We start from the raw sequence: 14,623 nt of genomic DNA, 5'->3' as shown, positions 1-14,623 counted from the left end.
GAAAAGAATCAGACAAAGGAACTTGTAATGGAGTATGAGGAGAAATAAAAGGACGGGAATGATAAAAATGATCCCCTACTCGAATAGGAGAAGAGTTTTGAGGCTCTTCCTGTGGAATCTCTTCGATACTCACAAGACCAGGTGGAAACAAATGGTTCAACGTCGAGTCCAAGATATATAGGTTGTGGTTGAGTTAGAGATAAAGGAAGAGAAGAGGAAGGACTTTTTGGAAATAATACTGAGAGGGGGGGGTGAATCAGTATTATCAAATCAATATAAATTTTTCATTTCCATATTAAGATTCATATACGCTACTTCAGTTAAGGCAAACCGCGTGTATACGCAATTGTGTGTAATGCAACAAGCGTATATCCAGTAAACTTACAATTCAGTTAGTTGATCCTTAATGAGTGCATCAGAACATTATTAACCATAAGAACAGTAAACGGAGCAATAAAATAGATCATCGCACACAAGAAACACACATAAACACCATGATGTAAGGTGGAAACCCAATGTGGGTGAAAACCACCTGCTGCAAGTCGTCTCAATCTTCTTTTTAATAAGAAACTTCTTTTACAATGTTTCTGTACTGGTGCAGTATTATACCAGTACGCAGGCTTCTACCTGCAGAAGGCTACAACCTTCTCTCATTCTCCAGACTCTCTTGGAAGGGAGCTACAACCCCCTTAGCTCTTCTACTAGCTGATCCATTTACTAGTATGTAGGTGCCGGCCTACTGAAATGCTCCAACCTTTACTCGTTTTCCAACTGCTACTAGAAGGGAGCTACCCTCCCCTTAGCTCTTGTACTAGCTGATGTGCTAGTACGTAGGTTCCAACCTCCAGAAGGCTACAACCTTATCTTTCTTCCTCCAGGTACCACGTTTCATAAATTTTCAGACTGGATACTCCTGAAGCACAACACCATAATCTGAAGGCCACGTTTCATCAAATTTTCATACTGGACCCATCAATATCATTGAAGCACACAATCAATCAACACTAGCATCATTAATCATTGAATCACCTAATACTGAATCACTGAAACCCTATCAATAAAATGCAGTCACCAGAACACCTAGCAGAACTTTGCAACAATATTCAGAACCAACTATATCATCAAAAATCATGCATCAAAGTGCATACGCTACTTGGAAGTGTCGAACCAGCATGTATACGCAACTTCACCAAAGCGAAGCAGCGTATATGTCATCAATAATTTACTTATAACTTGTTGCACTTCTTGACTTCAGACATACTCAGATTATTACATATACAAGGATAATATGTGTGTTATCAACCAGATCTAGTTCATCATATCACATAAAGATAAGTCATTCTGATCCTGATCATTTATAGATCTCATCCATCAATACTGAAGCTAAACATAATCAACCAATTTGAATATGCAAAATATTGACACCAGTAAACAGTCATCAGAACTCATCAACAACCAGAAACACCTGTAACTTCAAACATCATAGCTCATATGGTATACGCTACTTAGATGTATCTAACCTGCGTATGTACGTGCTTTTATCATAGTCAACCAACGTATATGTCTGTAAATATTCATTCATGATTTGCAGCTATTCCAAACTTGAGTTATACCCAAATCATAACATTTACAAAACATTACATATACGGATCTAGAGTAAACAAGATCAAACCGTATAGAGATGATTCATTCCAAGCCATTAGATCCTGATCTATCCTTAGATCTTGTTCTCCATCAACGCTGAGATTCCTCCTTAGCTTAGATCAAGCAAAGCATCATGAACCCATAACCTGCATACTGGATCTCCTACTTCATCAGATATTCAAGACTTTCTCAATCCATTTGCCTAATGATATTCTTCTCCTTTTATAGTCTTAGGCCTTACTCAATACCATGGTCCAAAACCATTGAGAACCAATACTAGGGACCCAATACCTAGGTTCAATACCTCGGACGCAATACCAAGGACCAAACCCATAGGTCTAAATACCAGGGACCCAAAAATAAGCTTTCCCACATGTACACGCTTTTCTGTGCATGAAAGTCCGTGCATACACATACGCGACTTTTGATCAGCAATCCCACGCGTCTTTGTATATAGTGAACCTGCGTGTATACCCTACTTGGTATATAGCAAACCTGCATATAAACGTGACTTAGTAAAATAGTGAACCTGCGTATAACCTACATATGTATGCGACTTGGTATATAGTGAACCTACGTATATACTCTTCTTTCTTCATCCTTTGTAGTCTGATCAACTCTTTGCTACTAACCTGCTGCACTATGATCTGTCATCTATGTGAGTTGCCATCAAGGACAACACTTGTATCATAATGCCAACAATCTCCCCCTTTAGACTTGATGGCAAAGCTAACTTGTCGTACTGAGAACTGCCATCTGATTCCTTTGAGCTGTCCTGCATCCCATGTATTATGTCACATCTGATATCTCTTATGTAGATTCATCTAGTTATATAAAAGTGAGTTGTTCTTCTACAAGTGGGTTTCCATCAAGTACAACACATGCATCATAATGCCAATAATCTCCCCCTTTGGACTTGATGGCAACAACACCAAATCACTCTCCCCCTTTGACATCAAGGGCAAAGGGCAGACCAAGATATTCTCTTTCCTTGATAAACCTTCAGCTGTCCATACTCCCCCTGAGTACCTGTTGAAATCTCTAAATGAGCTCCCCCTTTGTATATGCCAAGGTGTACCAATCTGACCATGCTCCTTCTGAGTACATGCTGAAGTCTCTACTCTGCTGAAGTGTGTTGTTCATGCTCCCCCTGACTGTAAGCAAGGTCTGCAAAAAGATGTTCTACAAGAAGAACATGACTCTATCATAAATGACCTTCCTATCACCAAGGACTCATACATACATCCATCTCCCAACCCAGTGGGGATATACCAATATTGACTCATCCACCCAACCAAGTGGGGATACACCAGATACCAATTTTTTATACATGACTGAAATATTACATCATCTTTCTCATGCATAGTGGGGGTACAAATTACATCATATGACCAAAAGGGATTCATCAAATGACTACAATAGATAGAGACAAACTATTACATCATGATTCTTGATATGACCTTTACATGACATTTATACCAGAGACCAAACATCTAAATAAGACCATGATAGTCATCAACAACTTTCATACACAATGTATGATCTGCTCCATAATCTTCTGTCAACAACATCTAGACCAGTAACCTGTATATGTCCATTAGTTTATAAGTCATCAACAAGGTATGTCTGCATATAGATATCAACTCATCCTTTTGAACAAAATTCTGCATATGACATACAGAATCATTCACATTATATCATATGTGAAAAACACCATAGCCATCTCATCAACATCAAGATCTACATGATCCAAGTATCATCACATGGGAACATTTGCATCAATCAACATATGTAAGTATCGACCTACCATCATATAGGTAAGAACTTATCATCATCATGTCTCCAACAATGCAACTTTGAGTAGTCATTCATGTATCCAACACTATGTATCTTGAGCTCAAGATAATTTGTCAAGACTTCTTGATATCATCAACAACAACAATCCTCATCCACATGAGCGCCAAGAACTATAGGAATCCTGCATCATAATTGTATTATATGATCTTTATGCATATGATGACAGCAGCATATGAGTGACTCATCATCAAGTGTATTCAAGCTTTGTACTTCTCCTTATCCTTATGAAGATCATCGTGTAAGCACCATAAATATGCATCCACAAATCTGATCAGAACACCAACTATGTAAACCCAAGAGTCATATGAGACTTTGTCATGGACAACTCATAACCATATCATAGAAAGATGTATCATTTAGCCATATAAGCATGATCACTGAGGACTACTAATCATAATGCCAACAATGCATTATTAAAAGCATATGCTCCCCCTAAACCTATGCAATCTTTCTTATTGTCAGATCTTTTTTCCTGAGTCTATCCCACTGCTTTTCTTCAAACTAACATATACACGACTATGCAGTGTCTAACTCGCATATATACGCTACTTCCCCTTATGAAACTTGCATATGAGATTTAGGACACTAAAGTTTTACACTTTCAGCTCCCTCTAAGTCTGTTATGTCTGTACGTTGTGCTGTGCCACATCTTTCTGACTGTACTTCCTTCTTCTTCCATATCTTCAAGTGTGATGATGATTTCTCCTTTTGGTATGGTGCCCGTACTTTGTTCCTGCATTCCTTTGTTGTATGTCCAAGCTTGTTACATGCATAACATCTTACATGTTTCATATTCCTTCTATAGCAATCAACAGCTCTGTGACCAAACATATTGCAAGCAAAGCAATATCCCTTAAAGTACCCGGAATGTGATGATCTTTATGTGTGATGGTCTTGAACCATTATTCTTCTGCATCTAGCTACAATATGTCCAAGATTATGACATACATAACATTCAACATTATTCATCGGAGGAGTAAATGATTTTATTTGAAGAATTTCTTTCCTTGGCTGTTGATGGGGTTGTCCTCTCATCTCCTTGTTGATTATTTTAGATTTCTCATTAGAGTTCCTTACCTCTCCTTGTGAGCTAGATTCATCTTCAACAAATTCATAAAACCAAGTCCAGTTTTGATAGCAGGAGACCTTTGACTACTAAGAATATCATCCAAGATCTTAGTACTATCTTGAAATCGTAAGAGCTTATCCTTTTCTTCTATATCTTTTAGAATATTTACCTCAACCTGATGTTGCTCCTCCTTCTCATGATACAGCTCCTTCATGTTTTCTTCAGCTTTTCTTCCTTCTTCCAACTGATGTCTTAGTTCAAGAACTTCCTTTTCTTGCTTTTCAAGAGCTTGGAGTAGTTCTTGATTCTTCTTATTTGATTCTTCAAGATATTCTTTTAACGAGGGGATCGTAGCTTCAAGACTTCCATAGTAACTGGATCTATCTCTGAGTTTCTTGATTGTTGTGCTCCTTTCATTGACTTCATTTCTTAATGATGTCACCTCATCCTGCAAATTTTGACATTGATCTTCCATGGACTTGAATAACTTCCTTACCTTGTTTCCTTCCTCTAGTTGAGCTTTTAGTTTGGTAGCTTCTTCTTTGAAGGCACATTCCCTTTTGTTCAACAGGTCTTGTTGATCTCTAATTTTGTCTGTAAGCCATTTAAATTCTGCCTCTATTTGATATCTTTCTTTCTCACCCATAAGAGAAAATTCAGTTGTTTCACTATCACTTTCATCATCTTCAAATGGATAGATAAGTGTATCACCAGAGGATAACAAATACATTCCTGATAGTTCTTGTTCATCTTCATTCTAAAGTGACTCTGAATCTGAAGTGCGTCTTCCACATATTCCCCAATCGATTCTCCCTCTGTCATAGTTCTTCTAATATGTCTTCTTCTTCTTAGACGCTTTCTTTTTAATCTTCTTTCCCATTGTTCTACGGATCTCCTTCAAGCGATCAAGCTTCTAGCAAAGGACCTGCTCTGATACCAATTGTTGGAAATAATACTGAGAGGGGGGTGGTGTGAATCAGTATTATCAAATCAATATAACTTTTTCATTTCCATATTAAGATTCATATACACTACTTCAGTTAAGGCAAACTGCGTGTATACACAACTGCGTGTATACACAACTCTGCGTAATGCAACAAGCGTATATCCAGTAAACTTATGATTCAGTAAGTTGATCCTTAAGGAGTGCATCAGAACATTATTAACCATATGAATAGTAAACAGGAGCAGTAAAATAGATCATCACACACGAGAAGCACACATGAACACCATGATGTAAGGTGGAAACCCAATGTGGGTGAAAACCACCTGTTGCAAGTCGTCTCAATCTTCTTTTTAATAAGAAACTTCTTTTACAATGGTTCTGTACTGGTGCAGTCTTATACCATTACGCAGGCTTCTACCTGCAGAAGGCTACAACCTTCTCTCGTTCTCCAGACTCTCTTGGAAGGGAGATACAACCCCCTTAGCTCTTCTACTAGCCGATCCATTTACTAGTACGTAGGTGCCGGCCTACTGAAATGATCCAACCTTTACTAGTTTTTCAACTGATACTGGAAGGGAGCTACCAGCCCCTTAGCTCTTGTACTAGCTGATGTACTAGTACGTAGGTGCCGACCTACAGAAGGCTAACCTTCTCTTTCTTCCTTCAGGTACCACGTTTCATAAATTTTCAGACTGGATACTCCTGAAGCACAACACCATAACCTGAAGGCCACGTTTCATCAAATTTTCATACTGGACCCATCAATATCATTGAAGGACACAATCAATCAACACTAGCATCATCAATCACTGAATCACCTAATACTGAATCACTAAAACCCTATCAACAAAATGCAGTCACCAGAACACAGAGCAGAACTCTGCAATAATATTCAAAACCAACTGTATCATCAAAAATCATGCATCAGAGTGCATATGCTACTTGGAAGTGCCGAACCAGCGTGTATATGCAACTTCAACAAAGCGAACCAGCGTATATGGTATCAATAATTTACTTATAACCTGTTGAACTTCCTGACTTCAGACATACTCAGATTATTACATATACAAGGATAATACGTGTGTTATCAACCAGATCTAGTTCATCAGATCACATAAAGATAATTCATTATGATCCTGATCCATTATAGATCTCATCCATCAATACTGAAGCTAAACATAATCAACCAATCTGAATATGCAGAATATTGACACTAGTAAACAGTCATCAGAACTCATCAACAACCAGAAACACCTGTAACTTCAAACATCATAGCTCATATGGTATATGCTACTTAGATGTATCTAACCTGCGTATGTACGTGCTTTTATCATAGTCAACCAGCGTATATGTTTGTAAATATTCATTCATGATTTGCAGCTATTCCAAACTTGAGTTATACCTAGATCATAACATTTACAGAACATTACATATACAGATCTAGAGTAAACAAGATCAAACTGTATAGAGATGATTCATTCCAAGCCATTAGATCCCGATCTATCCTTAGATCCCGATCTATCCTTAGATCTTGTTCTCCATCAATGCTGAGATTCCTCCTTGGCTTAGATCAAGCAAAGCATCATGAACCCATAACCTGCATACTGGATCTCATACTTCATTAGATATTCAAGACTTTCTCAATGCATTTGCCTAATGATCTTCTTATCCTTTTATAGTCTTAGGCCTTACTCAATACCATGGTCCAAAAAAATTGAGAACCAATACTAGGGACCCAATACCTGGGTTCAATACTTCAGACGCAATACCAAGGACCAAAACCATAGGTCTAAATACCACAGACCAAAAAATAAGCTTTCCCACATGTACGTGCTTTTCCTTGCGTGAAAGTGCGTGCATATGCATACGAGATTTTTGATCAACAATCCCGCGCGTCTTTGTATATAGTGAGACTGCGTGTATACCCTACTTGGTATATAGCGAACTTGCGTATATACGCGACTTGGTACATAGTGAACCTGCGTATAACCTGCATATGTACGCGACTTGGTATATAGTGAACCTGCGTATATACTCTTCTTTCTTCATTCTTTGTAGTCTGATCAACTCTTTGCTACTGATCTGCTGCACTATGATTTGTCATCTATGTGAGTTGCCATCAAGGACAACACTTGTATCATAATGCCAACAATCTCCCCCTTTGGACTTGATGGCAAAGCTAACTTTTCGTACTAAGAACTGTCATCTGATTCCTTTGAGCTGTCCTACATCCCATGTATTCTGTCACATCTGATATCTATTCTGTAGATTCATCTAGTTATATATAAGTGAGTTGTTCTTCTACAAGTGGGTTGCCATCAAGTACAACACATGCATCATAATGCCAATAATTTCCCCCTTTGGACTTGATGGCAAAAACACCAAATCACTGTCCCCCATTGACATCAAGGGCAAAGAGCATACCAAGATATTCTCTTTCCTTGATAAACCTTCCGCTGTCCATACTCCCCCTGAGTACCTGCTAAAATCTCTGAATGAGCTCCCCCTTTGTATATGCCAAGGTGTACCAATCTGACCATGCTCCTTCTGAGTACATGTTGAAGTCTTTGCTCTGCTGAAGTGTGTTGTTCATGCTCCCCCTGATTATAAGCAAGGTCTGCAAAAAGATGTTCTACAAGAAGAACATGACTCTATCATAAATGACCTTCCTATCACCAAGGACTCATACATACATCCATCTCCCAACCCAGTGGGGATATACCAATATTAACTCATCCACCCAACCAAGTGGGGATACACCAGATACCAATTGTTTATACATGACTGAAATATTACATCATCTTTCCCATGCATAGTGGGGGTACAAATTACATCATATGATCAAAAGGGATTCATAAAATGACTACAATAGATAGAGACAAACTATTACATCATGAGTCTTGATATGACCTTTACATGACATTTATACCAGAGACCAAACATCTAAATAAGACCATGATAGTCATCAACAACTATCATACACAATGTATGATCTGCTCCATAAGCATCTCTCAACAGCATCTAGACCAGCAACCTGTATATGTCCATTAGTGTATAAGTCATCAATAAATGTATGTCTGCATATAGATATCAACTCATCCTTTTGAAATAAATTATGCATATGACATATAGAATCATTCACATTATACCATATGTGAAAAACACCATAGCCATCTCATCAACATCAAGATCTACATGATCCAAGTATCATCACATGGGAACATTTGCATCAATCAACATATGTAAGTATCGACCTATCATCATATAGGTAAGAACTTATCATCATCACATCTCCAACAATGCAACTTTGAGTAAACATTCATGTATCCAGCACTATGTATCTTGAGCTCAATATCATTTGTCAAGACTTCTTGATATCATCAACGGCAACAATCCTCATCCACATGAGCGCCAAGAACTATAGGAATCCTGCATCATAATTGTATTATATGATCTTTATGCATATGACGACAACAGAATATGAGTGACTCATCATAAAGTGTATTCAAGCTTTGTGCTTCTCCTTATCCTTATGAAGATCACCATGTAAGCACCATATATGCATCCACAAATCTTATCAGAACACCAACTATTTAAACCCAAGAATCATCTGAGATTTTGTCATGGAAAACTCATAACCATATCATAGCAAGATATATCATTTAGCCATATAAGCATCATCACTAAGGACTACTAACCATAATGCCAACAATGTATTATTAAAAGGATATGCTCCCCCTGAACCTGTGCCATCTTGCTTACTGTCAGATATTTTTTCCTGAGTCTGTCCCACTACTTTTCTTCAAACTAACATATACGCAACTGTGCAGTGTCTAACTCGTGTATATACGTGACGTCCCTTTATGAAACTTGCGTATGAGATATAGGACACTGAGGTTTTACACTTTCAGCTCCCTCTGAGTCTATTATGTCTATACGTTGTGCTGTGCCACATATTTCTGACTGTACTTCCTTCTTCTTCCATATCTTCAAGTGTGATGATGATTTCTCCTTTTGGTATGGTGCCTGTACTTTGTTCATGCATTCCTTTGATGTATGTCCAAGCTTGTTACATGCATAACATCTTACATGTTTCATATTCCTTCTGTAGCAGTCAACAGCTCTGTGACCAAACATATTGCAAGCAAAGCAATATCCCTTAAAGTACCTAGAACGTGATGATCTTTCTGTGTGATGGTCTTGAACCATTCTTCTTCTACATATAGCTACAACATGTCCAAGATTATGACATACATAACATTCAACATTATTCATCGGCGGAGTAAAATATTTTCTTTGAAGAATTTCTTTCCTTGGCTGTTGATGGGGTTGTCCTCTCATCTCCTTGTTGATTATTTTAGATTTCTCATTAGAGTTCCTTGCATCTCCTTGTGAGCTAGATTCATCTTCAACAGATTCATAAAAACCAAGGCCAGTTTTGATAGCAGGAGACCTTTGACTACTAAGAATATCATCCAAGATCTTAGTACTATCTTGAAATCGTAAGAGCTTATCCTTTTCTTCTACGTTATCTTTTAGAATATTTACCTCAACCTGATGCTGCTCCTCCTTCTCACGATACTGCTTCTTCATGTTTTCTTCAGCTTTTCTTCCTTCTTCCAACTGATATCTTAGTTCAAGAACTTCATTTTCTTGCTTTTCAAGAGCTTGGAGTAGTTCTTTATTCTTCTTATTTGATTCTTCAAGATCTTCTTTTAGCGAGAGGATTGCAGCTTCAAGACTTTCATAGTAACTGGATCTATCTCTGAGTTTCTTGATTTTTGTGCTTCTTTCATTGACTTCATTTCTTAATGATGTCACCTCATCCTGCAACTTTTGACATTGATCTTCCTTGTCCTTGAATAACTTCCTTACCTTGTTTCCTTCCTCTAGTTGAGCTTTTATTTTGGTAGCTTCTTCTTTGAAGGCACATTCCCTTTTGTTCAACAGATCTTGTTGATCTCTAATTTTGTCTATAAGCCTTTTAAATTCTGCCTCTATTTGATATCTTTCTTTCTCACCCATAAAAGCAAATTCAGTTGTTTCACTATCACTTTCATCATCTTCAAATGTATAGATAAGTGTATCGCCAGAGGATAACAAATTCATACCTGATAGTTCTTTTGCTTGTACATCTTCATTCTGAAGTGATTCTAAATATGAAGTGCTTCTTCCACATATTCCCCAATCGATTCTCCAACTATCATAGTTATTCTAAGATGTCTTCTTCCTCTTAGGCGCTTTCTTCTTAAGCTTCTTTCCCATTGTTATACGGATCTCCTTCAAGCGATCAAGCTTCTACCAAAGGACCTGCTCTGATACCAATTGTTGGAAATAATACTAAGAGGGGGGGGGGCTCTGAATCAGTATTATCAAATCATTATAACTTTTTCATTTCCATATTAAGATTCATATACGCTACTTCAGTTAAGGCAAACCACGTGTATACGCAACTGTGTGTAATGCAACAAGTGTATATCCAGTTAACTTATGATTCAGTTAGTTGATACTTAATGAGTGCATAAGAACATTATTAACCATAAGAACAGTAAACAGGAGCAGTAAAATAGATCATCACACACAAGAAGCACACATGACCACCATGATGTAAGGTGGAAACCCAATGTGGCTGAAAACCACCTGCTGCAAGTCGTCTAAATCTTCTTTTTAATAAGAAACTTCTTTTACAATGGTTCTGTACTGGTGCAGTCTTATACCAGTACGCAGGCTTCTACCTGCAGAAGTATACAACCTTCTCTCATTCTCTAGACTCTCGTGGAAGGGAGCTACAACCCCCTTAGCTCTTGTACTAGCTGATCCATTTACTATTACGTAGGTGCCGACCTACTAAAATGCTCCAACCTTTACTCGTTTTCCAACTACTACTAGAAGGGAGCTACCATCCCCTTAGCTCTTGTACTAGTTGATGTACTAGTACGTAGGTGCCGACCTACAGAAGGCTACAACCTTCTCTTTCTTCCTCCAGGTACCACGTTTCATAAATTTTCAGACTGGATACTCCTGAAGCACAACACCATAATCTGAAGGCCACGTTTCATCAAATTTTCATACTGGACCCATCAATATCATTGAAGCACACAATCAATCAACACTAGCATCATCAATCACTGAATCACTAAAACCCTGTCAACAAAATGCAGTCACCAGAACACAGAGCAGAACTCTGCAACAATATTCAGAACCAACTGTATCATCAAAAATCATGCATGAGAGTGCATACACTACTTGGAAGTGCCGAACCAGCGTATATGTCATCAATAACTTACTTATAACTTGTTGCACTTCCTGACTTCAGACATACTCAGATTATTACATATACAAGGATAATATGTGTGTTAGCAACCAGATCTAGTTCATCATATCACATAAAGATAAGTCATTCTGATCCTGATCCATTATAGATCTCATCCATCAATACTGAAGCTAAACATAATCAACCAATCTGAATATGCAGAATATTGACACTAGTAAATAGTCATCAGAACTCATCAACAACTAGAAACACATGTAACTTCAAACATCATATCTCATATGGTATACGCTACTTAGATGTATCTAACCTGCGTATGTATGTGCTTTTATCATAGTCAACCAGCGTATATGTCTGTAAATATTCATTCATGATTTGCAGCTATTCCAAACTTGAGTTATACCTAGATCATAACATTTACAGAACATTACATATATAGATCTAGAGTAAACAAGATCAAACTGTATAGAGATGATTCATTCCAAGCCATTAGATCCCGATCTATCCTTAGATCTTGTTCTCCATCAACGTTGAGATTCCTCCTTAGCTTAGATCAAGAAAAGCATCATGAACCCATAACCCACATAATGGATCTCATACTTCATCAGATATTCAAGACTTTTTCAATGCATTTGCCTAATGATATTCTTCTCCTTTTATAGTCTTAGGTCTTACTCAATACCATGGTCCAAAACCATTGAGAACCAATACTAGGGACCCAATACCTTGGTTCAATACTTCGGACACAATACCAAGGACCAAAACCATAGGTATAAATACCACGGACCCAAAAATAAGCTTTCCCACATGTACATGCTTTTCCATGCATGAAAGTGCGTGCATACGCATACGCGACTTTTGATTAGCAATCCCGCGTGTATACGCATATTTGTATATAGTGAACTTGTGTGTATACCCTACTTGGTATATAACGAACCTGCGTATATACGTGACTTAGTACATAGTGAACCTGCGTATAACTTGCATATGTACGCGACTTGGTATATAGTGAACCTGCGTATATACTCTTATTTCTTCATTCTTTGTAGTCTGATCAACTCTTTGCTACTGACTTGCTACACTATGATCTGTCATCAGTGTGATTTGCCATCAAGGACAACACTTGTATCATAATGCCAACAATCTCCCCCTTTGGACTTGATGGCAAAGCTAACTTGTCGTACTGAGAACTGTCATCTGATTCCTTTGAGCTGTCCTACATCCCATGTATTCTGTCACATCTAATATCTCTTATGTAGATTCATCTAGTTATATATAAGTGAGTTGTTCTTCTACAAGTGGGTTGCCATCAAGTACAACACATGCATCATAATGCCAATAGGACCTAAAGTAATAGGTGCAGATAACTGAGGTGCCTCAGGGTGTATAACCTTAGGTTGTTTCATCATTGATTTAGTATAGTCAGGTTCAATAACCTCAGGTAATGATATTTCAGGTGCTTTGGTTTTGACTGTGTCAGATTCACCATCCAATGGAGAAGTAATCTCGAACTCAGTAACCATAGGAAAAGATGATTCTGATGGATCAATTTTAAGTGGAGGACTAGAAGTAGTAGCTCCTCAAGCACTAGATTTGGTAGTTTGCATTCTTATGCTTCTGACGATATATAGGAGTTGTCCCTGGTGGAAGAGTAGGCTTATTTTGAATTCTACATGAACGATGGAGGATAAAGTGTTTTTATTCCATGTTGGATTAATATTAACAGAAAATAAATCAAAGAGAGTAAACTAGGCATAAAGGTTTACTAAACAACTGTGAACTGTGATATACAACCTTGGAGAACCAAGGATTTACATACGGAAAGGAAATCTCCCCAAATGTTGTTTTTTGTGTATCACAGTATACAAGGTGGTCGACTCAGTTACTGATGGTGAGGATAACAACCTATGGTGGACTTCCAAAATATACTCGATGGTATGTGGAAGTGCAATACATGTTAGTTTTTTCTAATGCGTAACCATACAATGAGAGTGTTCCCATATACATTTCATGCATGGAGCGTCATCCAATATACCTGGAGCTATGTGGAGAATGGTCTGATACACTTACATCCGTGGAATTGGATATCACCCCCGGAATGAAACACTGAAAAAAACGATAAATCCTATGCTTATAGACATCAGAATACATCTCTAGCCTATACCTATAGATTTTTTCGTTAATGTTTCAAATTCTCCTTAAGATTGATTCAATAAATTTTAAAGTTTATCTTGAATTAAGTTTCAATTTTCAAGGCTCACCGTGAATTTCACCTGAATATCCTAAAAAATACATGCTAACATAATGAAATGAAACTTTTCTTTCAATGAAAATATATGTATGGGAAGGAAGAGAACAAATAATATGCAACATACAAGAGGAAACAAACAAGTTTTTTAAACCAATTTCCTTAATTCAACTGTTCCTTATTCCAATTCACGCACAAAAACCTACATGCAATGCAATATGAATAGGATTTTTCTTTCCAATTTCACTTAACTTTTAGATGAAAAATAAGATATTGGCCTAATCACTAATAAAAGACACTATTTAGAATTATGACTAAAACACCAATTCTTTCAAGAAATCAACGATTAAGTAATCAGATTGCTAACGACTTAATTGATAAGAACAAAGGAAAATCTAAAAAAATTCTTTCAAAACCAAAAGAAAACAATATGGAGGCTTCTTAGAGACCAAGACATAGTTAGGGATACAAGGAAGATGAGCTGGAACAAAGCTAATCAGATAGAAAAGCACAAAAATGATTTTTTTTGCATGAAAAAAGGGTCAGTGCAGGTGCTGAAAGGCAACCAGTGCTATGCACTGCAAGTGC

The sequence above is a fragment of the Pinus tabuliformis genome, chromosome 6 (assembly GCF_031772625.1).
Source record: "Pinus tabuliformis cultivar Carrire ecotype Pingquan chromosome 6, CPIR1, whole genome shotgun sequence".
NCBI lineage: Eukaryota > Viridiplantae > Streptophyta > Pinopsida > Pinales > Pinaceae > Pinus > Pinus tabuliformis.
This window is presented reverse-complemented; position numbering follows the sequence as displayed.